The sequence below is a fragment of the Ranitomeya imitator genome, chromosome 6 (genome assembly GCF_032444005.1).
Source record: "Ranitomeya imitator isolate aRanImi1 chromosome 6, aRanImi1.pri, whole genome shotgun sequence".
NCBI classification, from domain to species: domain Eukaryota; kingdom Metazoa; phylum Chordata; class Amphibia; order Anura; family Dendrobatidae; genus Ranitomeya; species Ranitomeya imitator.
Genome location: NC_091287.1, coordinates 379797373 through 379813199, shown reverse-complemented (window position 1 = coordinate 379813199; position 15827 = coordinate 379797373).

The window sequence follows — 15827 nt, the reverse complement described above, 5'->3', positions numbered from 1 at the left end:
GGATATGGACATATCTATGGAAATAGACATATATATATATATATATATATATATCTGTATGTATCTATCTATCCATCCCATATCTATCTATCTATCTCTCTATCTATCGCATATCTATCTATCTATCTATCTATCTATCTATCTAATTCTATCTATCTATCTATCTATTATCTATCTAGCTATCTACCTATCTACAGTTATATGAAAAAGTTTGGGCACCGCTATTAATCTTAAGCTTAATGTTTTATAAAAATTGTTTTTTTTTTGCAACAGCTAATCAGTTTCATATATCTAATAACTGTTGGACACAGTAATGTTTCTGCCTTGAAATGAGGTTTATTGTACTAACAGAAAATGTGCAATCTGCATTCAAACAAAATTTGACATAAGTATTGGTACCCTTATCATTTTCTTGTTTTAAATACTCCTACCTACTTTTTACTGACTTACTAAAGCACTTTTTTTGGTTTTCTAACCTCATTGAGCTTTGAACTTCATAGCCAGGTGTATGCAATCATGAGAAAAGCTACTTAAAGTGGCCACTTGCAAGTTGTTCTCCTGTTTGAATCTCCTCTGAAGAGTGGCATCATGGGCTCCTCAAAACAACTGTCTAATGATCTGAAAACAAAGATTATTCAACATAGTTGTTCAGGGGAAGGATACAAAAAGCTGTCTCAGAGATTTAACCTGTCAATTTCCACTGTGAGGAACATAGTAAGGAAATGGAAGAACACAGGTACAGTTCTTGTTAAGGCCAGAAGTGGCAGGCCAAGAAAAACATCAGAAAGGCAGAGAAGAAGAATGGTCAGATCAGTCAAGGACAATCCTCAGACCACCTCCAGAGAGCTGCAGCATCAACTTGTTTCAGATGGTGTCACTGTGCATCGGTCAACTATACAACGCACTTTGCACAAGGAGAAGCTGTATGGGAGAGTGATGCGAAAGAAGCCGTTTCTGCAAGCACCCCACAAACAGAGTCGGCTGAGGTATGCAAAAGCACTTTTGGAGAAGCCAATTTATTTTTGGAAGAAGGTACTGTGGACTGATGAAACCAAGATTAAGTTGTTTGGTCATACAAAAAGGCATTATGCATGGCGGCCAAAAAACACAGCATTCCAAGAAAAACACTTGGTACCCACATTAAAATTTGGTGGAGGTTCCATCATGCTTTGGGGCTGTGTGGCCAATGCCGGCATCGGGAATCTTGTTAAAGCTGAGGGACGCATGGATTCCTCTCAGTATCAGCAGATTCTTGACCATAATGTTCATGAATTAGTGACAAAGTTGAAGTTACGCAGGGGATGGATCTTTCAGCAAGACAATGATCCAAAACACCGCTTCAAATCTACTCAGGCATTCATGCAGAGAAACAATTACACTGTTCTGGAATGGCCATCCCAGTCCCTAGACCTGAATATCATTGAACATCTGTGGGATCATTTGAAGAAGGCTGTCCATGCTCGGCAACTATCAAACTTAACTGAACTGGAATTGTTTTGTAAAGAGCAATGGTCAAAAATACCTTCATCCAGGATCCAGGAACTCATTAAAAGCTACAGGAAGCGACTATAGGCTGTTATTTTTGCAAAAGGAGGATCTACTAAATATTAATGTCACTTTTCTGGTGGGGTGCCCATACTTAGGCACCTGTCAAATTTTGTTTGAATGCAGATTGCACATTTTCTGTTAGTACAATAAACCTCATTTCAAGGCAGAAACATTACTGTGTCCAACAGTTATTAGATATATGAAACTGAAATAGCTGTTGCAAAAAAAAACAATTTTTATAAAACATTAAGCTTAAGATTAATAGGAGTGCCCAAACTTTTTCATATAAGTGTATATAATGCAGCCCCCCATAGAATATAATGCAGCCCCCCATAGTATATAAGACAGCCTCCCCATAGAATATAATATACCCCCATAGTATATAACACAGCCTCTCCCATAGAATATAATCTACCCCCACAATAGTATATAACACAGCCACATAGTATATAACACGGCCTCCCCCATAGAATAGAATATACCCCCATAGTATATATCAAAGCCCGCATAGTATATAGCACAACCTGCATAGTATAAAGCACAGCCTGCATAATATAGCACAGCCTGTGTAGTAGTATACAGCACAGCCCACGTAGTAGTATACAGAACAGCCCATACAGTAGTATATACAGCACAGCCCACACAGTAGTATACAGCACAGCCCACACAGTAGTATATACAGCATAGCCCACACAGAAGTATATACAGCACAGCCCACACAGTAGTATATACAGCACAGCCCACACAGTAGTATATACAGCACAGCCCACAGAGTAGTATATACAGCACAGCCCACAGAGTATTATATACAGCAAAGCCCACAGAGTAGTATATACAGCACAGCCCACACAGTAATATATACAGCACAGCCCACACAGTAGTATATACAGCACAGCCCACAGAGTAGTATATACAGCACAGCCCACAGAGTAATATATACAGCACAGCCCACAGATTAGTATATACAGCACAGCCCACACAGTAGTATATACAGCACAGCCCACAGAGTAGTATATACAGCACAGCCCACAGAGTAGTATATACAGCACAGCCCACAGATTAGTATATACAGCACAGCCCACACAGTAGTATATACAGCACAGCCCACACAGTAGTATATACAGCACAGCCCACAGAGTAGTATAAACAGCACAGCCCACAGAGTAGTATATACAGCAAAGCCCACACTGTAGTATATACAGCACAGCCCACACAGTAGTATATACAGCACAGCCCACAGAGTAGTATATACAGCACAGCCCACACAGTAGTATATACAGCACAGCCCACACTGTAGTATATACAGCACAGCCCACACAGTAGTATACACAGCACAGCCCACAGAGTAGTATATACAGCACGGCCCACAGAGTAGTATATACAGCACAGCCCACACGGTAGTATATAAAGCACAGCCCACAGAGTAGTATGTACAGCACGGCCCACAGAGTAGTATATACAGCACAGCCCACACAACTGTAACTGAGGCAATGGCAGACTAGCACAGCCCATATCTCATCTCTCCTCCCCCCGCCCCCCCCCCCCGATAATGGCCCCACAGTCCAGTAAGAAAAATACTCTCCTCACCTCTCCCCTTGCCCGCGCTGCTCCCTGCTCCTGTCCTGGCGGCTGCAGACAGAGATATGACATCATCGTCTTTGTCAAGGATGAAAGAGATATTATTCCTGAAGCATGACTTTCTAATGAACAAAACACCTACATTGTAAATATCATTCATAAAAGCTTCTGTTGCTGGAATGTCAGAGGCTGGAAAATTTTTGTTAGAAGTTGGCATTTGTGAATGAACTTCCATCTCTTTTTGAGTTATTTGCATTGTCAAAATAAATCCCTTCTCCAATGTTGGTATCTGTATAGTATTTATCCTTTAAGTATTGACATGGAGCTATACCTAGATTTTCCAGAAATCTGTTCACCATATTATCACCAGCATTTAATCCATGATAGTAAACCAAGGAAGAACTATGAGAATGACAATATGTTACTTCTCCATTCCCAAGATAAGACTCAGAAAATTCCCCTTGATCTACACCCTAATAATAAAAATCAGCTGCTGCATTCACCGGCTCATCGCAGTCATTCAACTCCTCTGAACTGTCACTGACCACATTGGAAGCTTCAGAGCCCAGCGTCACTGATCTGAATGATCCCCAAAACTGATTATTCCATGGCTCATTCCGATAAAAAGATTGCTGTCCAATACCTCCATTGGGTGTCACATAACCATCCTGTTGTTTCAATCTACCTAAGCTGTCACTGCAAAGGAGGTTTCAGAGCCCGACATCACTGATCCGCAGGATCTACGATGTTTACCACTTCGTGGCTCACTCCAATAAGATTTTTATATCACATATGTTCATTGGGTGGCACAGGTTCATCCTGCTGTTTTGATCCTCCTGAACTGTCACTTACTTCATCATAAACTTCAGAGTTTGACTTCGCTGAATTGCAGGATCCACGATGCTGGTCCCTCCATCCCTACATGGCTCATTCCCATAAGAACCTTTGATTGATTAAAGTCCAGCGTTGTCAGTGTTTCCTTCAATCAAATTTTTAAGTTTTGCAATTTCTTAATAGGAGTCGTAATAGAAAAAGATGTGTGTCTTGGATTTTGTTGCAGAGTTCTTTTCTTGCAGAGTTCCGTAGCTGAAGATTTGCTAGATCTTAAAATAGGGATACCAGAGGACTTCTTACTTTACTCTTTCAGTGTTGTAATGTCCATATTAGGGTCTTTTTGTTGCTTGGAGCTTACTTCTCTGGCTGGCTGGTGCCTCTGGATTGTATTCAGAGGAGTACCTGTGCCATGCATCCACTACCCGGCCGGATTCAGAAGGGATAAATTACCCTTTTTTGCGATTGTATTTCTTCTGGAAGGATTTCTAAACATGGTCCTGGAAGACCTTAGAAGTTACTTTTTGTAGAGTATTTGCAGAGCTCCCTGAAAGTATGTCTGTACCAGAGTCTATTGTGGATTTTGACGTGTGTTTAGAATCATTATTCCTTTGTAGAAGACATCCTCTTTACACCGTCAGCTTTTTTACAGAAGGTGTTGTGTTTGCATCAAGAATTTGTCGAAATGTCATTTAATCAATTTTTCCCTCGTCTCAAGAAATATTTGGGTTAATGGCTACAACACAACCCCAAAACATGATTGATCCACCCTCATGCTTACTGGTTGGTGAGATGTTCGTTTCCTGAAATTCTGTGTCCTTTTTTCTCCACACATAACTTTGAACACTGTGGCCAAAGAGTTCTATTTTAACTTAATCGGTCCACAGGACTTGTTTCCAAAATGCATCAGGCTTGTTTAAATGTGCTTTTCATACTTCTGATGCTGAATTTTATGGTGAGGATACAGGAGAGGGATTCTTCTCATCACTATTCCATGAAGTCCGTATTTATGCAGGTGTCTCTGAATAGTACAACAATGTACCACAACTCCAGCGGGGGGGCTGCAATATGCACAGCTAAATGAAAGCCCCCCCATGACTGTGGTGCCAAGGGGAGTGGGAACATTTAACCCCTTCATGACCCAGCCTATTTTGACCTTAATGACCTGGCCGTTTTTTGCAATTCTGACCAGTGTCCCTTTATGACGTAATAACTCAGGAACGCTTCAACGGATCCTAGCGGTTCTGAGATTGTTTTTTCGTGACATATTGGGCTTCATGATAGTGGTAAATTTAGGTCAATAAATTATGTGTTTATTTGTGATAAAACGGAAATTTGGCGAAAATTTTGAAAATTTGCAATTTTCACAATTTGAATTTTTATTCTGTTAAACCAGAGAGTTATGTGACACAAAATAGTTAATAAATAACATTTCCCACATGTATACTTTACATCAGCACAATTTTGAAAACAAAATTTTTTTTTGCTAGGAAGTTATAAGGGTTAAAATTTGACCAGCGATTTCTCATTTTTACAACGAAATTTACAAAACCATTTTTTTTAGGGACCACCTCACATTTGAAGTCAGTTTACGGGGTCTATATGGCTGAAAATACCCAAAAGTGACACCATTCTAAAAACTGCACTCCTCAAGGTGCACAAAACCACATTCAAGAAGTTTATTAACCCTTCAGGTGCTTCACAGCAGCAGAAACAACATGGAAGGAAAAAATGAACATTTAACTTTTTAGTCACAAAAATTATCTTTTAGCAACAATTTTTTTGATTTCACAATGGTAAAAGGAGAAACTGAACCACGAAAGTTGTTGTCAAATTTGTCCTGAGTACGCTGATACCTTATATGTAGGGGTAAACCACTGTTTGGGCGCACGGCAGGGCTTGGAAGGGAAGGAGCGCCATTTGACTTTTTGACTGAAAAATTGGCTCCACTCTTTAGCGGACACCATGTCACGTTTGGAGAGCCCCCGTGTGCCTAAAAATTGGAGCTCCCCCACAATTGACCCCATTTTGGAAACTAGACACCACAAGGAACTTATCTAGATGCATAGTGAGCACTTTGAACCCCCAGGTGCTTCACAAATTGATCCGTAAAAATGAAAAAGTACTTTTTTTTCGCAAAAAAATTCTTTTAGCCTCATTTTTTTCATTTTCACATGGGTAACAGGATAAAATGGATCCTAAAATTTGTAGGACAATTTCTCCTGAGTACACCGATACCTCGCATGTGGGGGTAAACCACTGTTTGGGCACATGGTAAGGCTCGGAAGGGAAGGAGCGCCATTTGACTTTTTGAATGAAAAATAATCTCCATCGTTAGCGGACACTATGTCGCGTTTGGAGAGCCCCTGTGTGCCTAAACATTGGAGCTCCCCCACAAGTGACCCCATTTTGGAAACTAGACCCCCCAAGGAACTTATCTAGATGCCTAGTGAGCACTTTAAACCCTCAGGTGCTTCACAAATTGATCTGTAAAAATGAAAAAGTACTTTTTTTTCACAAAAAATTTATTTTCGCCTCAATTTTTTCATTTTCACATGGGCAATAGGATAAAATGGATCCTAAAATTTGTTGGGCAATTTCTCCCGAGTACGCTGATACATCATATGTGGGGGTAAACCACTGTTTGGGCACACGGCAGGGCTCGGAAGGGAAGGCGCGCCATTTGACTTTTTGAATGGAAAATTAGCTCCAATTGTTAGCGGACACCATGTCGCGTTTTGAGAGCCCCTGTGTGCCTAAACATTGGAGCTCCCCCACAAGTGACCCCATTTTGGAAACTAGACCCCCCAAGGAACTTATCTAGATGCATATTGAGCACTTTAAACCCCCAGCTGCTTCACAGAAGTTTATAACGCAGAGCCATGAAAATAAAAAATAACTTTTCTTTCCTCAAAAATGATTTTTTAGCCTGGAATTTCCTATTTTGCCAAGGGTATTAGGAGAAATTGGACCCCAAATGTTGTTGTCCAGTTTGTCCTGAGTACGCAGATACCCCATATGTGGGGGTAAACCACTGTTTGGGCGCACGGCAGGGCTCGGAAGGGAAGGCATGCCATTTGGCTTTTTAAATGGAAAATTAGCTCCAATCATTAGCGGACACCATGTCACGTTTGGAGAGCCCTTGTGTACCTAAACATTGGAGATCCCCCACAAATGACCCCATTTTGGAAACTAGACCCCCAAAGGAACTAATCTAGATGTGTGGTGAGGACTTTGAACCCCCAAGTGCTTCACAGAAGTTTATAACGCAGAGCCATGAAAATAAAATAAAAAATTATTTTCTCAAAAATGATCTTTTAGCCTGCAATTTTTCATTTTCCCAAGGGTAACAGGAGAAATTTGACCCCAAAAGTTGTTGTCCAGTTTCTCCTGAGTATGGTGATACACCATATGTGGGGGTAAACTACTGTTTGGGCACATGCCGGGGCTCGGAAGTGAAGTAGTGACTTTTTGAAATGCAGACTTTGATGGAATGCTCTGCGGGCGTCACGTTGCGTTTGCAGAGCCCTTGATGTGGCTAAACAGTAGAAACCCCCCACAAGTGACCCCATTTTGGAAACTAGACCCTGAAAGGAACTTATCTAGATGTGTGGTGAGCACTTTGAACCCCCAAGTGCTTCACAGAAGTTTATAACGCAGAGCCGTGAAAATAATAAATATGTTTTCTTTCCTCAAAAATAATTATTTAGCCCAGAATTTTTTAATTTTCCCAAGGGTAACAGGAGAAATTTGACCCCAATATTTGTTGTCCAGTTTCTCCTGAGTACGCTGATACCCTATGTGGGGGTAAACTACTGTTTGGGCACATGCCGAGGCTCGGAAGTGAAGTAGTGACGTTTTGAAATGCAGACTTTGATGGAAAGCTCTGCGGGCGTCACGTTGCGTTTGCAGAGCCCCTGATGTGACTAAACAGTAGAAACCCCCCACAAGTGACCCCATTTTGGAAACTAGACCCCGAAAGGAACTTATCTAGATGTGTGGTGAGCACTTTGAACCCCCAAGTGCTTCACAGAAGTTTATAACGCAGAGCCGTGAAAATAATAAATACGTTTTCTTTCCTCAAAAATAATTATTTAGCCCAGAATTTTTTATTTTCCCAAGGGTTACAGGAGAAATTGGACCCCAAAATTTGTTGTCCAGTTTCTCCTGAGTACGCTGATACCCTATGTGTGGGGGTAAACCACTGTTTGGGCACACGTCAGGGCTCAGAAGTGAAGTAGTGACTTTTGAAATGCAGACTTTGATGGAATGGTCTGCGGGTGTCACGTTGCGTGCAGAGCCCCTGGTGTGCCTAAACAGTAGAAACCCCCCACAAGTGACCCCATTTTAGAAACTAGACCCCCCAAGGAACTTATCTAGATATGTGGTGAGCACTTTGAACCCCCAAGTGCTTCACAGACGTTTACAACGCAGAGCCGTGAAAATAAAAAATCATTTTTCTTTCCTCAAAAATGATGTTTTAGCAAGCATTTTTTTATTTTCACAAGGGTAACAGGAGAAATTGGACCCCAGTAATTGTTGCGCAGTTTGTCCTGAGTATGCTGGTACCCCATATGTGGGGGTAAACCACTGTTTGGGCACACGTCGGGGCTCGGAAGTGAGGGAGCACCATTTGACTTTTTGAATACAAGATTGGCTGGAATCAATGGTGGCGCCATGTTGCGTTTGGAGACCCCTGATGTGCCTAAACAGTGGAAACCACTCAATTCTAACTCCAACACTAACCCCCCCACACCCCTAACCCTAATCCCAACTGTAGCCATAACCCTAATCACAACCCTAACCGCAACACACCCCTAACCACAACCCTAACCCCAACACACCCCTAACCCTAACCACAACCCTAATTCCAACCCTAACCCTAAGGCTATGTGCCCACGTTGCGGATTCGTGTGAGATTTTTCAGCATCATTTTTGAAAAATCCGCGGTTAAAAGGCACTGCGTTTTACCTGCGGATTTACAGTGGATTTCCGTGTTTTTTGTGCGGATTTCACCTGCGGATTCCTATTGAGGAACAGGTGTAAAACGCCGCGGAATCCGCACAAAGAATTGACATGCTGCGGAAAATACAACGCAGCGTTTCCGTGTGGTATTTTCCGCACCATGGGCACAGCGGATTTGGTTTTCCATAGGTTTACATGGTACTGTAAACCTGATGGAACACTGCTGCGAATCCGCAGCCAAATCCGCACCGTGTGCACATGGCCTAATTCTAAAGGTATGTGCACACGCTGCGGAAAACGCTGCGGATCCGCAGCAGTTTCCCATGAGTTTACAGTTCAATGTAAACCTATGGAAAACAAAAATCGCTGTACACATGCTGCAGAAAAACTGCACGGAAACGCAGCGGTTTACATTCCGCAGCATGTCGCTTCTTTCTGCGGATTCCACAGCGGTTTTACAACTGCTCCAATAGAAAATCGCAGTTGTAAAACTGCAGTGAAATGCGCAGAAAAACCGCGGTAAATCTGCCATGAATCCGCAGTGGTTTAGCACTGCGGATTTATCAAATCTGCAGCGGAAAAATCCGCAGAGGACCAGAATACGTGTGCACATACCGAAACCCTAACCCTGCCCCTAACCCTACCCCTAACCCTACCCCTAACCCTACCCCTAACCCTAACCCTAACCCTACCCCTAATCCTACCCCTAACCCTACCCCTAACCCTAACCCTAACCCTAGTTCTTACCCCAACCTTAGTGGAAGAAAAAAAAAAATCTTTATTTTATTATTGTCCCTACCTATGGGGGTGACAAAGGGGGGGGTCATTCAGTATATTTTTTATTTTGATCACTGCGATATGTTTTATCGCAGTGATCAAAATGCACTTGAAACGAATCTGCCGGCCGGCAGATTCGGCGGGTGCACTGTGCATGCGCCCGCCATTTTGGAAGATGGCGGCGCCCAGGAAAGAAGACGGACGGACCACGGGAGGCTCGGTAAGTATGATGGGGTGGGGGGGAGCACGGGGGGGTGGATCGGAGCATGGGGGGGTAAATCGGAGCACGGGGGTGGATCGGAGCACGGTGGTGCATTGGAGCATCGGGGGTGGATCGGACTGCAGGGGGGGTGGATCGGACTGCAGGGGGGGTGGATTGGAGTGCATGGGGGGTGGTTGGAGCACGGGGGGGGTGATTGGAGCACGGGGGTGAGCGGACAAGAGCACGGGGGGAGCGGACAGGAGGACGGAGGGGAGCGGAGCAGTGTAAAGGACAGATCGGAGGGCTGGGGGGGCGATCGGTGGGGTGGGGTGGGGGCACATCAATGTTTCCAGCCATGGCCGATGATATTGCAGCATCGGCCATGGCTGGATTGTAATATTTCACCAGTTATAATAGGTGAAATATTACAAATCGCTCTGATTGGCAGTTTCACTTTCAACAGCCAATCAGAGCGATCGTAGCCACGGGGGGGTGAAGCCACCCCCCCTGGGCTAAACTACCACTCCCCCTGTCCCTGCAGATCGGGTGAAATGGGAGTTAACCCTTTCACCGGATCTGCAGGGACGCGATCATTCTGTGACACAGCATATGCGTCACAGGTCGGATTGGCACCGACTTTCATGACGCATACGCTGTGTCACAGGTCGGGAAGGGGTTAAAGGCAGTGCAGTGGGATTGGTTGAAAGGGGACAAAGGAGGGGGCGGGTGTTTAGGCTGAGGAGGGTGTGGGTATAAAGAAAAATGTGTGGTTAGGGACAGTACATGTGGCATTAGCAGGGAAAGAAGAAAGAAAGCACACCTGCTTACTATGGCCTCTGTAGATTCCATGCTGTCGCAGCTGCGGCACATGGCCCGGTCGAGAAGGGGTGGCTGGCTGGAGGTCCAGCTGGTGATGCTTTTTGGAGCACAAAGAACCCAAGGCACCAGGACAAGGAGAACCCGGCCACCGGAACGTCTATCGCCTGAGGCAGGTATGCGTGGTAGACGCCGGCCTCAGAGCCCCTCCGGGGACCCTGCAGAGGGTACAGGCCGTGGTGATGGTATCTGGCCTGACCCGCCCTCTAGCAGGAATCCATCGGCCGTCGCTGCTGGCGTGGGTAGGCGGCCTAGGGCTGCGGCAGTGCAGGCGCACCCTGAAGCGATGGCTGCACATGGTGTGGCCATGGAGGTGGGACATGTGGCAGCGGTGAGGAGAGGCGGCAATCAGAGGCGGGGTGCGGCACTGACGGTGGCTCCGGCACCGACGAGGAGGAGAAGCAGGAATGGAGCATCGGGTCAGGAGCGGCCCGGAGATGTGTGCACTGCGGCGGGTGACCCTGGAACAGACGCTGCGGGGGTACCTGGCAAGTCCGATGCACTGAGCAGCAGATCGGCGGGCAGGCGGATTTCTGGCCCTCAGCCTGGCCCTGTGCGGCCGGGGCGTACTGTGACGGCGGTGGCGGTGCACAGAGGAAGTCAGCAGGAGGCTCAGCAGGAGGGCAGGTGTGGGGACAAACAGGCGGCGGGCAGGTCGAGGTCGGCGAGGAGATCAAGGAATAGATCATCTTCTTCTGCTTCGGTCCCCCCGGTGATGAGGAGGCTGGGGGCGTGGGCCTGGAGCAACAAAGCGACGCGGAGGATTCCGGATCCTTCAGTGACCTACACGGCTATCGTGAACCGCTGGATTCTGGAAGCACGGCTGGTGGGAACACAGCACCTACGCAGCCTTGTGTGTGTGAGTATAGTCCTTGTACGCCTATTAGGGGGTTTGGTCGGGGGACTTAGGGGAGAACTGTGGTGAGGCTGGTAATTTTGGGATTCCCAGGGTGAGAGAGCTTTTGTAAAGTATGTCACAGACTTTGAGGAGGCTGGATGGGGGGGCGCAGATAGTTTACTGGCATCCCCTGTGGGAGTGTGGTTACCTGCTTTGGGTAAGGGTTCAGTAGGGCCTTTGGGTTCGGACATGTTGAGTGGGGGGAGCAGTCAGCGTCGGGTGGGGTGTCAATGGCTATATAAACTGGAAAGGATAAGGCTGATACGGTTAAATTGGATGATAGGGCAAAAGGGGAGGTTTACGTTTGTTTTGAAGGGTCTTTAGGCGCTCATTTAAAACAAGAAGTAAAGGAAAAAATTTGGAAGGATGAATATGTGGAGATTTTCTCCCTCCTTCCTTTGGAAAAATTTAATCTAGAAAAGGGGAAGAAGGATGATAGCAGAAATGAGGAGGAGGAAAAGCGTAGGTGGCGTTTGATTCCGCAGACATTCGTTAATTGGCAGCAGGCGTTTGCTATTTTGGCGAGTGTTATTGGTGAAAAGTTTCCGGAAAATTGTTCGGGTATTTTTTGTTACTTGGATGCTATTGGTGAAGCCGATGGCCTGGCGTGGCTGCGGTACGATGAGCAATTTAGGCAAAGGAAGGCGGTTAGGCCTGAGATAAAATGGGAACAGAAAGATATAGGGTTGTGGTTGAAAGTTATGGCACCAACACGGTTTGGGCAGGCCTTTCACGGGGGCGGAGGGAGTGCTGGGCAGCATCTGGGACAGGGAGGTGGGGGTCAAGGGATGAAAGACAAAACAGGGATGTTTTGGCAGTTTAATGAAGGCCAATGCAAGTACGGTAGCACTTGTAAATTCAAGCATGTATGTTCCCACTGCAATGGGGCCTCACATGGAGAGGCCAAATGTTTTAGAAAAGCGAGGGGTAGACCTGCAGTGGGTTTTGGTCAAGGGGGTGACACCAGTGAATGTACAAAAGATGGCCTGTTCTGCCCATTCTAGCGAAGGTCAGGTTTCGTATCTAGCTTTAAAAAGGTTTAATACCATAGTTTTGTGTTGTGAATTCTGTGGCTGAATTCACTCCTGTGGTCACAAGTGGTACTGCAGCTTCTGGGCTTCCTCCCTCAGGTGTTCTGGTGAGCTCGTTGGCTGCCTTGTTATTTAACTCCACCTGATTCTGTCTTCCTTGCTCCTTGTCAATGTTCCAGTGTTGGATCTGAGCTTCTGGATCTTTCCTTTGGCCTGCTGCTCTGCTTAGATAAGTGCTTCTTTGCTTTTGTTGCTGTTTTTTCTGTCCAGCTTGTCTATTCGTTTTTGCTGGAAGCTCTGAGACGCAAAGGGTGTACCGCCGTGCCGTTAGTTCGGCACGGTGGGTCTTTTTGCCCCCTTTGCGTGGTTTTTTGCTTTAGGGTTTTTTGTAGACTGCAAAGTTCTCTTTGCTATCCTCGCTCTATCTAGAATATCGGGCCTCACTTTGCTGAATCTATTTCATCCCTACGTTTTGTCTTTTCATCTTGCTAACAGTCATTATATGTGGAGGGCTGCCTTTTCCTTTGGGGTATTTCTCTGAGGCAAGTCAGACTTGTATTTCTATCTTCAGGCTAGTCAGTTCCTCAGGCTGTGCCGAGTTGCATAGGTAGTGTCAGGCGCAATCCACAGCTGCCTTTAGTTGTGTTTAGGATAGGTTCAGGTATTGCGGTCTACAGAGATTCCACGTCTCAGAGCTCGTTCTATTGTTTTTGGGTTATTGTCAGATCACTGTATGTGCTCTGATTACTGGCACACTGTGTTACTGGATTGCCTTCATAACAGTACAAGGAGCCCAAACTAATGATTCTCAATAGAGGGAAAAAAGAAGTTCTGACATCATTTTTTTTTCTCAGCTCTGTGTTCAGTCTTTTTTTTCCCCTAGACATTAGAGTGCTTCAGGACACAGCTGTGGACATGGATATTCAGGCTCTGTGCTCTTCAATGGATAATCTCGTTATAAATGTGCAAAAGATTCAAGATACAATTGATCAGAAATCTATGCTAGAACCAAGAATTCCTATTCCTGATTTGTTTTTTGGTGATAGAACTAAGTTTCTGAGCTTCAAAAATAATTGTAAGCTATTTCTGGCCTTGAAACCTCATTCTTCTGGTAATTCAGTTCAACAGGTTTTGATTATTATTTTTTTTTGCGCGGCGACCCTCAGGACTGGGCATTTTCTCTTGCGCCAGGAGACCCTGCATTGAGTGGTGTCGATGCGTTTTTCCTGGCGCTCGGATTGCTGTACGATGAGCCTAATTCAGTGGATCAGGCTGAGAAAAATTTGCTGGCTTTGTGCCAGGGTCAGGATGATATAGAAGTATATTGTCAGAAATTTAGGAAGTGGTCAGTACTCACTCTGTGGAATGAATCTGCGCTGGCAGCTTTGTTCAGAAAGGGTCTCTCTGAGGCTCTTAAGGATGTCATGGTGGGTTTTCCTATGACTGCTGGTTTGAATGAGTCTATGTCTTTGGCCATTCAGATCGGTTGTCGCTTGCGCGAGCGTAAATCTGTGCACCATCTGGCGGTATTGTCTGAGATTAAACCTGGGCCTATGCAGTGCGATAGGACTATGACCAGAGTTGAACGGCAAGAACACAGACGTCTGAATGGGCTGTGTTTCTACTGTGGTGATTCCACTCATGCTATTTCTGATTGTCCTAAGCGCACTAAGCGGTTCGATAGGTCTGCCGTCATTGGTACTGTACAGTCCAAATTCCTTCTGTCCATTACCTTGATATGCTCTTTGTCATCGTATTCTGTCATGGCGTTTGTGGATTCAGGCGCTGCCCTGAATCTGATGGATTTGGATTATGCTAAACGTTGTGGGTTTTTCTTGGAGCCTTTGCGGTGTCCTATTCCGTTGAGAGGAATTGATGCTACACCTTTGGCCAAGAATAAACCTCAGTACTGGGCCCAGCTGACCATGTGCATGGCTCCTGCACATCAGGAAGTTATTCGCTTTCTGGTGCTACATAATCTGCATGATGTGGTCGTGTTGGGGTTGCCATGGCTACAAACCCATAATCCAGTATTGGATTGGAACTCTATGTCGGTATCCAGCTGGGGTTGTCAGGGGGTACATGGTGATGTTCCATTTTTGTCTATTTCGTCATCCACTCCTTCTGAGGTCCCAGAGTTCTTGTCTGATTATCAGGATGTATTTGAAGAGCCTAAGTCCGATGCCCTACCTCCGCATAGGGATTGTGATTGTGCTATCAATTTGATTCCTGGTAGTAAATTCCCTAAAGGTCGTTTATTTAATTTATCCGTGCCTGAACACACCGCTATGCGCAGTTATGTGAAGGAATCCCTGGAGAAGGGACATATTCGCCCATCGTCATCACCACTGGGAGCATGGTTCTTTTTTGTAGCCAAGAAGGATGGTTCGCTGAGACCGTGTATTGATTACCGCCTTCTTAATAAGATCACTGTTAAGTTTCAGTATCCCTTGCCATTGTTATCTGACTTGTTTGCTCGGATTAAGGGGGCTAGTTGGTTCACTAAGATAGATCTTCGTGGTGCGTATAATCTGGTGAGAATCAGGCAAGGAGATGAATGGAAAACGGCATTTAATACGCCCGAGGGTCATTTTGAGTACCTAGTGATGCCGTTCGGACTTGCCAATGCTCCATCTGTTTTTCAGTCTTTTATGCATGACATCTTCCGTGAGTATCTGGATAAATTCCTGATTGTTTACTTGGATGACATTTTGATCTTCTCAGATGATTGGGAGTCTCATGTGAAGCAGGTCAGAATGGTTTTCCAGGTCCTGCGTGCTAATTCTTTGTTCGTGAAGGGATCAAAGTGTCTCTTCGGTGTGCAGAAAGTTTCATTTTTGGGGTTCATCTTTTCCCCTTCTACTATCGAGATGGATCCGGTTAAGGTCCAAGCCATCCAGGATTGGACTCAGCCGACATCTCTGAAAAGTCTGGAAAAGTTCCTGGGCTTTGCTAATTTTTATCGTCGCTTCATCTGTAATTTTTCTAGCATTGCCAAACCATTGACCGATTTGACCAAGAAGGGTGCTGATTTGGTTAATTGGTCTTCTGCTGCCGTGGAAGCTTTTCAGGAGTTGAAGCGTCGTTTTTGTTCTGCCCCTGTGTTGTGTCAACCAGATGT